Genomic DNA, 16,249 nt, shown 5'->3' on the forward strand with positions numbered 1-16,249 from the left:
TTAGGAGTATGCTGACGGCATTTAGGAAAAGGATCCCAGCACACAGCATCTGAACACATCAAGGAGGCCAATGAGGTAACAAGAATGATTAGGACAGATCAAGAATGATTAGGACAGATCAATGTTATAATGGATTTGACAGTGCTAACATCTTTCAAGTAAAATATAATAAAACCTTAACTTACATAATAAGAGAATGAGTTACTTGGGTTAGGGAAAATCTGTTTACCTCAAGATTAAGCTGGAAGAGCTTTAGTTTAACCCTCAATCAAAATTAATACAAAATGATTAAGGATTTCCCCAAACCATGGGATCATTGCTGTGTACATCAATTGCCATGCTGAATGTAGAAAAAGGAGAGTGTAACCCAGAATAGGCACTGCCATGGGATAACTGCTGGAAGTTATTTGCTCTTACTCGTCACTGAATTCCTGTTATATACTTGCTTTTTTTTTTTTTTTAGGCCTTTTTTCAAAATAACAGATTTATTGAGATATAATTCACGCATCCCACAACTCACATTTAAAAATGTACATTCAGTCTTTTAGGATACGCAGAGCGCTGTACAGCATCATCACGGTCTCATTTCAGAGCGTTTTTATCACCTCCAAAGAAACCTCAGATTCCTTCCCAGCCTTGTCCCACCTTCTTCTCTCTGTAAAGGGCATGTAAATGGAATCACCTACGATGTGGCCTTTTCTGCCTGGCTTCCTTTACTTAGCATATATTTTCAAGGTTCATTCACGTCATAGTGTATCTCAGTACTTCATTCCTGTTCATTTATTTAAATCGACATGTGAACATTATATGTGTTTATGATGTACAACACGAAGCTTTGTATGTACATGTGGACATGGACTAGGTTAAGCTAATTAAAATGTGTATTACCTTATGTACAATTTATTTGTGGTAAGAACACATAAAATCTACTCTCATCAATTTTAAGTACACAGGACATTGTCCTTACCTATAGCGTCCTTGTTGTATAATAGATATCTTATTTCCTCTTGTCTAACCGAAACTTTGTGTCCTTTGATTAACATCTCCCTGTCTGCCCTACTCCCAGCCCCTGGTAACCACCATTCTGCTCTCTGCTTCTAGGACTTCAGCTTTTTAGATTCCACATGTAAGTGAGATAATGCAATAGTCACCGTCCTCTGCCTGGCACATTTCACTTAACATAATGTCCTCCAGCTTCATCTATATTGTCACAAATTATAGATTCCATTTTTAAGGCTGAATAATGTCTTACTGTGTATATGTTTCACATTTATCTGTTGATGGACACTTAGGTTGGCTCCATATCATGACTATTGTGATGCTACAATGAGCACGGGAGTGCAGACATCTCTTCTACATACTGGTTTCATTTCCTTTGAACATTTAGCAGTGGGATTGCTGTATCATACGGGAGTTCTAGTTCTTATTTGAGGAACCTTCATCCTGGTTTTCATAAGGGCTGTACTATACTCCCACCAACACTGTACAAAGGTCCCTCTTTTCCACACTCTTGCAATATATCTCTCTCACCTTTTTGATAATAGTCATTCTAGCAGGTGTGAGGTGATACCTCACTATGGTTTTGATCTGCATATCCTTGAGGACTGGTGATATTGAGAATTTTCTCATATTTAAAAAACGTGGCCGTTTGTATGTCTCTAGAAATGTCCATCCAGGTTCTTTGACCATTTTTGATTAGGTTATTTGCTGAGGTTCATAGAGATTCACTTAACTTCTATATAACTAGAAGGTAGTAGAATTAGGGTTTCAAGTTCCCTATACCTCTCTTCCAAGGTTGGGATTTTTTTGTTTGTTTGTTTTCTTTTAAAATGAAAGCATAGAGGGTCACATTAATCCTGTTCCTTCGTACATGGCACATTGTCATATAAGGCTCCTAGTGATAGTCACTCAAATATTTCCCTTTATCCTCAGACCTCACTTGATTCTCCTTCCCCTGCAGGCAGTCATTTAATTTGTTTTAATGTACAGATGCTCCTTGACTTCAAGATGGGGTTCTGTTTTGATAAACTGAATTTAAGTTAAATTATTAAAAGTTCAAAAATGTGCTTAATTCATTTCACTTATTGAACATCATAGCTTAGTCTAGCCTACCTTAAATGCTCAGAATGCTTACATCAGCCTAGAGTTGGGCAAAATCATTTAACACAAAGCCTGTTTTATTATCCTTATTATAAAGATTTTTGAATCAAACTCCAAGATTTAAAGTATGGTTTCTATTGAATGTATTGCTTTTGTACCATGCATTAAGTATGACCCAGAAAAAAGTTGAAAAACTTTAAGGGGAGCCATCATCAGCTGGGGACTATTTGTTTATCTTTTTTATTTGAGTGTATTATAAAATTTGTATTGTTTTATATGTGTGTATTGAAACAGTTTGTCTCATTTTTTATCCCCAAAGCCTTGCAATTTTGGGGATCTATGCATGTTGCTGTGGATACATGAAACCTGGTGCTTTTCTTTGTTCTCCTTCTCCGTGGGGCACCATCTATCCAGCCAGTGTGACCCCAACTTGCCCCAGCTCCCTGTTCCCGCAAACAGTACTGTTGTTAACAGCATTCCTCTGGGGTGCATACATGGGAATGAAATTGCTGGGTCATACTTAGTTTCACCAGTACAGTTGCACAGTATTGGATTGTTCTCTGAATGTCTCTGCCACACTGTCCTTCCACTACCAGTTCCTGAAGGGTGCCTATTTCCCAAATCCTCACTGATGCTTGGCATTATCCAACTTTCTAATTTTTGTTAGGCTAATATGTATAAAGTGAAATCTTCTTATTATTATTTGCATTTATTTAATCACCAGTGATTTCACCATCTCTTGCAATTCTGCTGTGACTTCTGGAAAGTTGAAACAACCTTACCAGCTAGTAAGGATCCTCAAGGAGCCCACCTCATTACTGTCTCTCTGTTGTTTCTTAGCCTTCCTACCTAGCTCAGCCCCATGGTGGTTTCTTTCCTGGCTGTAATTCCTCTCTGCCTTTCTCTTATCATTTGTAAGTTCATGAGAAAGATGGGAAATTGTGGGGCAGCGCCTATGGCTCAGTGAGCAGGGCACCCGCCCCGTATACTGAGGGTGGTAGGTTCAAACCTGGCCCCGGCCAAACTGTAACAAAAATAGCCAGGAAGTGGGGCAAAGCACCGGAGTCCCAGCTACTTGGGAGGCTGAGGTGAGAGAATCGCCTAAGCTCAAGAGCTAGAGGTTGCTGTGAGCTGTGATACTATGGCACTCTACTGAGGGTAACAAAGTAAGACTCTGTCTCTAATAAAAAAGAAGGATGGGAAATTGTTTAGCCCACCCTGAGTTTTGTTGCTGTGGGAAACAAGGCAGTTTCTCCTGGTTTATACAGCCGTGAATCACAGAGGAAGTAATAGATGGTTTGAAGGATGTAGGCAAAGGCATGAAGCCACAAGCAAATGATGTTCCTTTAATAAGCAGCATTTAAGGAGAAGCAACTAAAGGAGGCTGAAGGATCAAGGAAACATGAGACAAATTGCTGGCAGAGGGATCAGGTGGCATCTGGAGGACCCCCATGGTCTAAGTGAAAGAAATGATTAGAAAGGAATGGAGCTCTGAGTGAGGTGGGTCATAAAGAATGAGGGAGAATCACAGTATTTGCAGAGACAGGAAGGCAGAAAGAGTATTTAAGGGTCTAGATTTTTAAATCTTTCTGTTTAGTATGTCTATACTCATGAAATATATACATTAAATGTGTGCAATTTTACATATCAGTTATATCCTGATTAAAAATATATGTATATATGTATGTATATATGTGTGTGTGTGCGCGCGTGCGCATGTGTGTATATATGCATATACATATGGAACTGTCTGTACAGGCAGGTAATGATGTTGATACCAGTAACAATATGATCGTACACGTGTCCACTGTTTCACAGCTTAGTCTGTTTACACTTTGAGGAGTCCAGGATGCCACTGCCATCCTTATGCATGTGAAGAGGAGGCTGGGATACAGATGGGGAGAGGGACTTGCTGGACGTCTCCTAGAAGCAGATATTGGGCCTTGAGTTTGTAGCTTACTACTTATTTCTGGGACATATGCTGGAGATTGGGGTGGGAGTGCTTGGGAGCAGCAGTTGATTGTAAACCGGAGGGCCGCAAGGGAAAGGAGGTAAAACGAATAGCAAACTGCAGAAGCAGAGTGTGTAATAAAACATAAATATTCTGCCCTAAAGTTCATGTTTTATAATCTTCTATTTTAAGTTGTTCCCTTGGGTGTTTCTAGTCTAAATAGATTCAGAACGTCAGGGCTGATTACCTTTCTAGTTCTCCCATTCAGCCATCTTCATTTTTCCAGGTTGAGATGTAGGAGGCTTTGGCGGTGGGTGGCAGTCACACTTGGCTCGTCTCTGCAAAGGGGAGGGCTCAGCCTCCGTGGGCTGCACCACCTCTACGTGGCTAGCTGGAGTCAGGCTCAGGTCACAAATAGAGATCAAGATGTAGGGAGAATCTGATGACAGAAAGAAAATTCAAGGCCAGGGCCAAGAAATCAGAATCAAGTTGCTACATGAGAGCCAGGAATAACAGCATTCAGAGCTGGGAGGGCTGGGGAGCAGTGCTTTCCTTTGTTATGTGAGATGGTCATACTAGAGCCCAAGAGACCAGGAGGTGGGAGGCCAAGGCTCCTGAGAGGCCAGAACAATAAGCATGTGGGTGCTTGGCCATTTGGGACAGAGCTGGAGACGAGCAGGGGAGGCAGCTACTGTTTTATAAATTGTAAGGTTAAAAAATGAAATCTAAGTCTTAGATTTTATTTTTGCATAGAGAAAAAGTGCCCATTTAGTTATGCTTTTTGTTTCCCCTACTCACTTTTCTGTCTTTTTTATGGAAGTGATTGCAGTAGTGTTTAGAGGAGCCAGGCAGGTGTGAGCTAGGGCTCTGCCCGGAGGAGGAGCCAGGCAGCAGGGTCGAGGCAGGACATCCAGCTCTCCAGACCAACTGGGTGCACTCAGTCCCAGAGCACTGATTGCAATGAGTTGTCTGACCTGGGAGAGTCAGCATTTTATTTTCCCCAGTTTCTCCTTGGGTTGAGGGATGGGTCTTGTGAAATCCTAAGCAAAAGCGAAGGCAGACTGGATCCCTACGAGGACGTTTGGGTCACATTTCCTCTCTGAGGGTGGCTTCTAAAGTTCTCAGAATGAGAAGGCAGAAATGAGAACACTTTACCTTTTCTCTTTATGCCCCAAATACCTCTCTACCTCCAGTATTCCTGTGACCAGGTGACTTCCTGCCCAGTCAGACTGGCTTCCTCTGCCTGCTGATGACAGGTACAGGAGAAATGGCCCCCTCAAAGAGGGTCTCCAGGCTCGGCACCTGTGGCTCAAGCGGCTAAGGCGCCAGCCACATACACCTAAGGTGGCGGGTTCGAATCCCCAGCCCGGGCCCGCCAAACAACAATGATGGCTGCAACCAAAAAATGGCCAGGCGTTGTGGAGGGCGCCTGTAGTCCCAGCTACTTGGGAGGCTGAGGCAGGAGACTCGCTTGAGCCCAGGAGTTGGAGGTTGCTGTGAGCTGTGATGCCATGGCACTCTACCCAGGGGGATAGCTTGAGGCTCTGCCTCAAAAAAAAAAAAGAGGGTCTCCAATCGCTGTCTTCTCTGCATGGAGTGAACTTGGCTGGGTTCCCTGAGATCTTGCTCCTGTTCTGAGAGGAGTGGGGAGTGTCCTCCCAGGGCAGCCCTAGAGGCATTCAGAGCAATCATCCAGCTTTCCTCTGTGTGTCTTCTAAACTAAGACTTCCACTGAAGCCAACATCAGCTTTTGAAGACAAAGAGCTCCCTAAACAAAAACTTGTAGCAGAAATGGGCAGTGGAGTGGGGTGAAGCAGCCTCACCTGCATACCTTGGCTGAGAGTGTGAGGTTTGTAGAGTCTGCGCGCACGTGTGTGTGTGTGTGTGTGTGTGTGTGTGTGTATCTCAGGTCTTTGTTCTTGGCTACCCATACATGCACTCCCCAGTTGCTCTCTGTGGATGACAGACCATATACCACCTCCTTCGCAACCCTTTGGGGCATCCACCCATTGTACATCACTTAAGTAATTGCTCCAGCCTTCTTAACAAATTCTTAAGTATTTGAAGACAAGTTACCACTAACAAAGCAGTGTCTGATATCCTCGTGGCAATCACATGATGTTCTGCAAAGCTTCTCTGTAGAGCTGAGCTGGGTGGTGACCTGAGTGACTAGGGTGAGATTATGCAAGGCTCAGAGAGGCCTAAGGAAAATGAACAAGTTACAAGATGGCGACCCTCAGAAAGCCACAGAATTATTAGTGATATTTTTATTTCAACTATGGATAGCAGCTCAATATTTTAAGTGGTTAATCAACTGAAACATAAATACAGCTTAGTAGGAAGTAATTAAAATTTGAGATATGTTTAACTGGAGGAGTCTTAAGATTGGGATTTATCTATTCAGTCAAAATAATTGCGCTAAACAAGACCAAATTATTCATTTACCAAATGTGAAATGTTTTTCTTCTCTGTCTCTCATACACATATGCGCACAATTATGTTTTATCACACTTGGATTTTACAGAAAAAACTGTAGAGGGACTGGACCGATCATTTTAAAATCATTTATCCAACAAATAGATATTGAAATCTTATTTTGTGTGTTGTCTGTTCAAAACTGTGTAAGACTGTTAAGACGCTTAAGACATAGTTCTTGATTTTCTTCAGTTAAATTGAGAAGATAAACTTGCAAAATAAAATAATAGTTATATAATCATTGAAGAAACCAAAAGTATCAGTGGTATGTAATTAGGTTCTACAAGCCTGGCACAGACAAAGCTGTGCTTTATGAGGAGAAGAGGTAGATAGTTGATGACTCCCTTTTACCAAATCATTTCTTTTTCCCCGGACCTGTTCCTTATGTGTAAAGAGGGACTTTTAACCCTGGTCCAGAAAGACAAAATACTGCATTTATCCTGCACTTTGTCTAGAGAATGGACTTTATCAAAGCAGAGTCAAGCAAATCCTTTCACTCATTTTGGGGGGGATTGTTGAGATGCTCATTATTATGTTTGCCTTAGTCCCTTTGCATTACTATTAAAATAACAGAATACCATAGACCTGGGTGACTTATAAATAACAGACATTTATTTCTTACAGTCCCAGAGGCTGGAAGTTCAAGATCAAGGCAGCAGCAGATTCGATGTCTGGTTAAAGCCTTTACTTCCTGCCTCGTAGATGGTTGACTGTCTTTTTGCTGTACCCTTACCTGGTGGAAAGGAGTAAGGGTGTTTTCTGGAGTCCCTTTTATGAGGGCACCAGTCCCATTCAGGAGGGCTTTTGATCTAATCACCACCCAAAGGTCCCCATACCCAGATACCATCCAGCATGTGAATTATTTTGGTGGGAGGGCACAAACATTCAGTCTACAGTACTAGGTAAGGAGCTGCAGGTCAGAAGGGCCCCAGATAAGTGTCATTTTGAAATGACCAGATGGGCCAGGCATAAAGCCTGAAAGTGGATGAAAGGGCTTGTCTACAGCAGCCTTCTTGTTCACCTGCTGAGGCAGAGGTGCTAGGAGGACCTTCTCTCCAAGGAGGGACTCACTGGAGATGTAGAGGAGCCTCTGAGTGCTTTCTCTAGACACCAGAGGCCTTCCCCAAGTGCTTGTGGTGTGAGACCTGAGTTTTGCAGAGGTATAGTCTTGCTGCATGCTAAGACCCTAAGACCACAAATAATCAGAAGTAGATTTTCTCCACCCGTTCTGTGGTCTTGTCGTCCATGGTAGTTGGTTGATAAGATAGTGTCCATGCTAAAGTGAGCTGTCTTACATTCCCTACCTACCAAAAACAAACAAACAAACAAACAAACAAAAAAAAAACCCAACCCCAAACCCCCTGGAGTAAAGCTCAGGTTGAGGACTATTGAACTACATTCCCAAGAGCTGTGACAAACAGAACACTGTGGCAGAATGTCTGCTGTTTGCTGCCCCCATCCTGGCCAGTCATCTTTATTCATGGTCGTAGAAGGGAGAAGGTACGAATACGGATCTGGGACTATCTGATGGTGAATTTCAAACTCTTTGGCTTGTGATTAATTTCCAGGGGCTTCTACAAAACTAATTCATGTGAAATGTGATGCAGAAACTAAGCCACTCATTGGTATCTTTGCCATGTTTTCACCGTGCCAGAGCATGTGTGGGTTACCTTTGCTCCTTCACAGTAATTTCAGGAAAGGGAAGCTTTCTCCAGTCCTTGGATCCTTCTTCAAGGTCCAACTCAAATAATTTCTCCCTTCTAATCCTTCCCTGAGCTTTTTAGTCTTATATACATAGAATCTTCCCATAGTTCTTTGCTCATATCTCTTATCACCACATATTTAACACACATGTGTCCATTTCCTTGATTCATTAATATATTGTTATTATTCTGAAGGCAAAGTTAATAAGCAGTCTGTGCTGTGTGCTGACTGAGAAGAGTCTGCATAGAGGAACGTCAGCACAGTTCAGTATTGCCATTCTGAAGTCCTTTCATCTTTGCACATAATGTTTGGATATGGTCTCAGTTTTGTTAAAATTTTAGGACCTAATGCCTATGTGAATGAAAGTTTAGTCTCCAGGTAGACGCTAAGTGGGGTCTTATCATATGCAACAGAACTCATCATCTTCCTCTTTAAGTGCCTTAAAGCTTTTCCTCTGGGTGCAGAGTGGGCTGATATGAAAGGAACGTGGACTGTAAGCCGATCAGATGGGTGACCTTGGGTAAGTTATTCTACCTCTCTCAGTTTCTCAGGTGTATAACTCAGATAATTAGTTTCCTTGCACAGTTCCAAACACAGCCCTCATGTGGCATGTATCAGTATATAAGCTCCTGCTATAACCTCTGTCACTTCTCATGCCTTTGTCCAGACCATCTTCATTTCTCATCTGGATGTTTCCCTGGAAGATGATTGTATTATTCAGCTTGTACTGCCGTCACTAAATACCAAGACTGAGAGGCTTGAAAACCATCCAGCCTTCTGGATGCTGGAAGTCTGAGACCGGGGAGCCAGCATGGGCAAGCTCTGGTGAGGCTCTGCTTCCTGACTTTCAGACGGCCACCTTCTGGATGTGTCTTCACTTCCTGACTTTCAGACGGCCACCTTCTGGATGTGTCTTCACATGATGGGGAGAGAGAATGAGTGAGCAAGAGAGAAAGAGAGAGAGAGAGAGAGCTCTTGCATGGTAGAAAGAGAGAGAGACAGCACGTGTAAGCTTTCTAGTATCTTTCTTATCAAGGCACTAATTCCTTCGTGAGGTCCTCACCTTATGATCGCATCTAAACCTAATGACCTCCCAAAGCCCCCATCTCTAAATACCACCACAGTATAGTTTCAACGTATGAATTATGGGGAGGGGTACACAACTCACTTCACAGCAATGACTGCCATCCTTTTGGACCATTCTCTATACTGTTCTTTATGGAATATATTGCTCATCATTTACCTGTAGTCCAGAAGAAAATTAAAATTTCTTCGTATAATACTTGGGTTTGATTCTTGTTTAATGCTCTAGCATTGTGTCTCTCTGCCTTCACGTCGGGTGTTTCCTCCAGGAAGCAGACACCAGCACGGAATTAGAAGTGCGAGTGATTTATTGGGAGAGATATCTGTGAGAGGTAACGGGAGAGGGAGAAGGCGCAGGCAGGGAGACTTTAGACTGTGATGTCTGCCTGACACCTGTGAAGAGGAAAGGAAGGAAGGAGGTGGAGCAGGAAGAGCCATAGACTGCAGTGCTGCTCTGCGCAAGCCTTGTCCGCCCCAGCAGGAAGCTTTGGTGCAAAGATCCTCTCTGGAGGAGTCCCCATGGGTAAGGAGTGGGAGTGTTGCTCAGTTATTGGCTAGAGCTACCTCAAGAGAGGATAACCTTAGCTCGAAAGCCGAGCAGATCCTAGATACCCACAGCTAGGAGCTGTCAGCTAACTGTGCTCCTTATGACAAGTTGTCTCTTGAAAACAAATCTGAGCAGCTACCTCTGGGCCCCTGCAGTCTGCTTTGTGCTCTCTTCTCTGGCATGCTGAGTTGCCTCAACCATTCACCAGGTATTCTTGTGCCCACTTTCTGCTGGTAACCAAGCTTGCTGAGCAAAACCAGGCTTCTCTGGAGTTTATAGTCTCTTGGGGAAACCAATGCTAGTTAGATAGCAACAGTGAAAGTACATAACTCCCACCTGCAGTGGGTGCTCTGCAGGAAATGAAGCCCATTGTTTGGGAGTGGGTGACAGAGGGACCTGAATTCCTTGAACACAGTCTCTGGCCTCTCTGTCACTGCACACGTTGTTCCTTCTACTGTAACGTCCTTGCCCTGCTGCCTTTCTTGGCCAACATCCTTCAGTAACAACCAGGAGCCATAACCTACAGGGTGACCTCATGTCCCAATTTGCCTTGGACACTTCTGGTTGGCTCCTTTTGTCTTAGTGTAATTGTTAGTATTGCCCTCTTCCCCGTCCAGAATGTTCCAGGTTACACAATCTATGATCACTTGTTTGCCAGTACCGTTCTAAACTTTTAAAATAAAATACTCACTTAGTAACTTTTTAAAAAACCATTTTAGTAGTGTGAAAAGTGAGACACCCACTGGAGGGCACTGAGCCACGGTGCTGGGATTTGAACCCAGCAGTCTGTCCCTGAGCCTGTGCTTTCAACTGCCAGATCTTTGGCCTTGTGAGGCATTGCTCAGGAAGTCCTCCTCTCCGGTCCTGCTGCAGCCTCAGTGGGTTTGGCTGCCTCCTGCGTGATCCCTCTGTACCCTGCAGGTCCTGCTGTAGCCCTCAGCGGGCTTGGCTGCCTCCTGCGTGATCCCTCTGTACCCTGCAGGTCCTGCTGCAGCCTCAGCGGGCTTGGCTGCCTCCTATGTGATCCCTCTGTACCCTGCACATGCTTCTGTCACTGCATGTTGCAAGGGCACTGCCGGCTGTCCGTCACTGCTTGTCCCCCTCACATTACACATTGCACATCCTGAGAGCTCAAAAAATCTGTTGAATGGATGTATTGAGATGAATGAGAAAGTTGCCCATGTGTGTCACATGCGCTATTAAACTGGAACAGGACCTTGGATAACTCCCTTTGTTCCTTTTGGATGTTTTTGCTCTTGTCCTACCTTCAGAGTTTACTTACTTCCCCTTCCCGGCTTAATACTGCCCCCAGATGAGGCATCCTCAAACGATGGCCTGCCTAGGACATTTATCTGGTCCACAGGGTGTTTTTGCCACTGCTGCCTGTCCTGCTTAGCAGCCGACTCGCCCCAGGGCCCGCAGTCCAGCCCTCCAACTGTCTGAGGGACAGTGAATTGGCCCCCTGTTTAAAAACTTTGAGGACCCTGCCCCAGACCAACCAAATTATGAGACACCTTTGAAAGAAGTGTATCTCCTACAGTTCTTTGTGTTTTTTTTAGAATTCATTTTGTGTCATATTCATTGGGTAATTTATTTCTTTTCATATCCCTGAAGTAATGTGTTATTTTTAGATAGTTCTGACCCCGAGGGCACTCCAAAGACAATGATATTTCTGGGTTTTTGAAATAAAGGAATATGTAACTTTTTTAAAGCACATTTTGCATTTTTCTGAGGGACTTTCAGAGGAACAGGATAGTTGGGTAATTGGGAGATGAAGGTTATTTTTTTCACCTCTATTCTGTTGCTTTTCTTTTCCTCCTTGAACAGGGGCGAGTCTAAACCTAATGTAAAAAGGAGGCATATGGTACTCTATTAAGAACACGTCGTGCCCCTCTGTATTCCTAGATGGGAATAATTTCATATCAATTTCTTAAGATATTGAGAATGAACATATTGACATAGTTTCAGGGAACACAAATAAGGCATCCAAGAGATTGCTCATCTACTAGGAAGCTTTTGGTCTTCTGTGTGACACATACCCCAGTCCCATCGAGGAGAAGATTTTATTTTCAACCATTCTGTTTTTAAAGTGATTAGGAAATATCCAACTAGATGAACATAGAGACCCTATCATAAACTACATATCCCCAGCTTCGGTCAGCCGTTACCCACATTCTGTCAACCACACAATCAGGCTCCCCTATCTGAATTATGAGTGCTGGGCTTTCCCGTCGATTGGGTTCTTGCAATGCTGGATTTCCCTTTGGTTAGATTTCTCCAACTCACTGGAAAAAATCAGTTGTGGACCTTTTCCAGCCATTCTTCCTTTCTCTCTCCCACTCTAGAGAGGAAATGGCCTTGCATTTGGTTTTGAGTGGAGTCCTATGCACATATTTTATTCTGAAATGGTGTAGATTTCCAGGCACTGTCAAAAGACAGTGTCGTAGGAAAATGAAGGAAGCAGGTAGAAGTGATTCCTGTTGGAGTGACAAAGTCACTAGAGAGCTGGCCCTTGAAGGATTATTAGCTTTTGGAGAGATGATGGTAACAATAATAATTTTTCGTTGTAATGATGACAACTGACAGTTTGGGCGTGTTTACTATGGGGCAGGTAGTGATCCAAGCTTGTCGCAGATATTCTCTCATTAGTATTGTGAAGTTGAGGTGCAGGAACTGTTAACACTCCCATTTATAGGTAAGGAACCTGAGGCACGGGGAGGTTAATTCCTGCAAGGGCACACAGCACGGAGACAGTGAGAAGTCCAAATATGCATGGGATCGAAGAGTGGGCGTGAAGGTCAAGATGAACTTCTTTATTGAGGAAGTCACAGTGTGAGAGATAAGGGGGCTTCTCCTGGATTCAGCTAGCAGGCGGCCGATTTGAGACTCTCTTCCTGGGACCCTGACTTGAGCCCGGTGTTTTTCCAGTTACACTGTGAAGTCACCGTCACTGCCAGATGCACCTCATGTGGCCTCACAACTTCAGTTCTCTACCTTTCAGCTTTTGTGAGGACTTACTCTTCCTTTACTATTTATTCCTTTCAGGAATATTCTTGCTTTCTTTATTTAACTCTGAAAGTATTGAACTTTGTAAACATTTAGAGAATATAGCCTGTTCAACTCATGGTGCAAAGACATTGCAGGTTAGATGAAAAGTCTGTTGCCCCTGTATCTGAAATTCCTGATGTAAAAGGAATGTTTTCATTCCTTTCCTCTGTTTTCTCCACCTTGTAGCATAAAAAAAGTGATGGATTATCTAAAGGAGAATTTCTTTTCTCTGCCACCAAAGGCCTTGCCCATCGTGGTGCTTATTCACTTTCTTATTTTATTTTTATTATGAGAAAAGTTTCTACAAAGTAAAAATTTAATAAGAAAAGAACACTGAAATAGATCACTGATTCCTAAGCCACAGCAAAATATGTGAATAATTGCATTGTAAGAATTTTCTTTTCCCTTTTATTTTGTAATGGGTGTTGCTGTATACTCTTGAGATTTTATCTATTCAGTATGTTACAATCGATTATAGTCATGATTATTTGAACTAAATTAGTCCATTGGAAGCCTCTTCATTCTGATTCTTGTATTCTTTTGGCAAAACCCCTTTGAATCCTTTCTTGCTTTGTTTGATAATATGACATCCCAATAAGATGTCATATTATACTTTCTTGCTTGACTTTTTTTTTTTTTAAATAATTACTCTTATTTCTTCTGTGAAAGAATAGTAGTTTAGGTTATATGGATTTTAGGACTCCTTGAAAAAATTTGAAAGCCATTAGTTAGATCAATGTACCATTTGTGATTTTAGAAAAAGCGTTTCAGCCTTCAAGAGCAATATTTTTAGAGTAGGTCCTTATTTTGGAAATGAAATTTATAAGCTTTCTAAATCAAGGGTTTCTATATTTTAGTAATTTTATCTTTTCACTTGTTCAGCTCTTCCACTAATTTCTCTCTTTGACTGCTGAGCCACATTAAAAAAAGAAATCAAGGGCAAAAACACCAATGTTGCTTACTAAGGAGATAGCATGTGAAAAGAGAGGGCAAGCGTTCTCAAATCCTGACCTTGTCCGTGAGTGGTGACAACGTCGGCATCCCAAATGTTAGCTGTCCCCCATGGCCAAGAGGGCATCTCTGTGACCTGTTCAGCGTTGGCTAGAGGGAAAAATATCTTATTCATTTCAGAGCCAGATGTGTCAGGAGTCACATCTTAGTTCTTAATCTCTGGGGCATCTGACAGTTGCTTTTTCCTTTATTTGTTTTACTTTTCATCTGTAAAGTGAAGTAAAACTTGCACGTTTGAGATAAGCACTGGGACTTAAGGCACAGCGAGGCTTCAATACTTACTGAGCTCCTTCCTTGTATTCACCTACACATGCAAGATGCTTGTCTGCCTCTCATGTCTTTCAGCTTTTTTAATCATTAAATGTAGGTACATATAAAAACTGCACAAAATAATTAAATGAACTACTGTAAGGTGAGCTTTCCTTTAGACACTGTCCATCTGTAACAGGCCCCATATCTTCTGTCACTGTGTTCCCTCTGTGGGGAACATGACATGGTCCTGTTTCTGCTCCTGATTCTGTGCCTGATTCTGAGACCAGCAGAGGAATGGGAGATGACATTTCATTTGGCCAAATTAACATTGGCCCCAAACTCATCAGACAACCTTGTTAGCAGAACATAGAGTACCTTGTCCACTACGGTGTAGTTTGGGCATCATAGGATTAACTGCCCAATTCCATGTCCTGCCACCATGGTGCAGAGAGACTGACTTTCTTTATAATTTTTAAAACCCAAAATGACTAGGAAAAATGTAAATGTTTAGAAATCCCGAACTTGTCCTAGTAACCTTAAACGCTCACTTGGAAAGGAAATTTAAAGTGTCAGGGAAATGACATGAAGGCTATGTTACCCGGTTTGATGAAAATATTTCAGATTGTATATAGAACCAGCACACTGTACCCCATGACTATATTAATGTACACAGCTACAATTTAATAAAAGAATAAAATAAAATAAAGTGTCAGGACTCCCTGGGGAGGAACACTCAATGTTAGGCTCTGGCTCTGCTTGACTTCCACCAGGAGTGCTCGCCAGCAGTTGGCCGCAGTCCTGACGGAGGTGAAGGGAGCTCAGCCCTGCTTCCTTTTCCCTGGACTCCTTCCTTGCTGTGCCCTCTGGCTGTGTTTCCGCTATGTCTTTGAACTGCTCTCCGCTCTCAGGTCTGGACTGGAAAGGGAGGCTTGGTAGGTTCTGTGCGCTCATCTCTCTAGCTCTGCTTTTTTGAAATGCAATAACCCTGTGTGATGAATCTTCTAGAAGTGTCTTCTGTTAGAGAGACAAGGCCCAGAGCAGCTAACTAGCAGTGCTAGGGAGCCTTGGAAGTGAGATGGGACAGGCAGTGTGGGCGTGAGATTGAAAGGCCTTGTAGAGGGGGAAGAATGTGAATGAGTTGGCCCTTCACAGAGAGAGGGCAGAGAGAGCTTTGGAGAAGGAGACCAAGGCCTGAGCAAAGCTAATGTGCAGGGTATGTTTGAGGCAACAAAATAGAAAAGTTAGGCTGGAGTAGAAAGAAGATGAGATGAAGTAATGGTTGATAAATTGAGAAGGGCTGGTTTGGTATGTCATAGATGATGAGAAATGCCAGCCTAAGAGGTTTGAAGATGAGAAAGAATCTCATCTTCATGAGAAGATTCTTCCATGGAAGGTCATACAAGACTAACCTCGAAAGGGCAGGTGTGGGGTAGTAGAACAGAGCAATGTTGAAAAGAGTGTAGTTGTGGGGAAGATCATTGCTGGGGATGCCCCTTTTGAGTTGCAAAGCTTAGGCCACTGTGTTCTTCTCCTAAACTAATTCATTTTTGTAGATCCATGCTTGTAGTTCATCACACACAGAAGGATTTTGAGTGATTCATGGTGCCCAGCAATATATTCACACTGTATTTGAATGTTTGAGTTGGAATAAATATTGGTATTAATAACTCTTTGTAGGGACATTTCTGATTAATAATAGATATTTGAATGGTTGCTTGCTAGATAATCCAAGAGCTGCTGTGGCATCATGACAGCCATTGGCATCATCATTTGAGACCAATGAGGAGGCTTACTCTATCATTAAGGTTGGTGTGCCATGGCTTCAAATGACATGAGCAGCAGGCAGTGCCTGGGGACCCAGTCACTGCACATTGATGCATGGGAGGGTCATCAGTTGTCTAGTCACCCTATCAGTTTGTTCTGTACCTTTTCTGTATCTTTAACATATCATTAAATTTGGCTTTTTTGTTAAAATCAATATAATCTAAAAATTTATACCCTCATATTAATTTGAAATAAAAAATTTTTAAAAATTCTATAAATATAAATATATTTTGTTGCAATTAATTCATTTTTGA

General features: G+C 42.5%; 1 protein-coding gene across 2 annotated transcripts in view; it reads left to right on the plus strand.

The window, feature by feature from the left end:
- Window positions 1–16,249, plus strand: part of TMEM108 (transmembrane protein 108) — a 312,965-nt gene that overhangs the window by 30,130 nt on the left and 266,586 nt on the right. The gene's annotated exons all lie outside the window — the stretch shown is intronic.

This window comes from Otolemur garnettii, unplaced genomic scaffold (genome assembly GCF_000181295.1).
Source record: "Otolemur garnettii isolate 467f Iridium unplaced genomic scaffold, OtoGar3 scaffold00032, whole genome shotgun sequence".
In the NCBI taxonomy this organism is placed as follows: domain Eukaryota; kingdom Metazoa; phylum Chordata; class Mammalia; order Primates; family Galagidae; genus Otolemur; species Otolemur garnettii.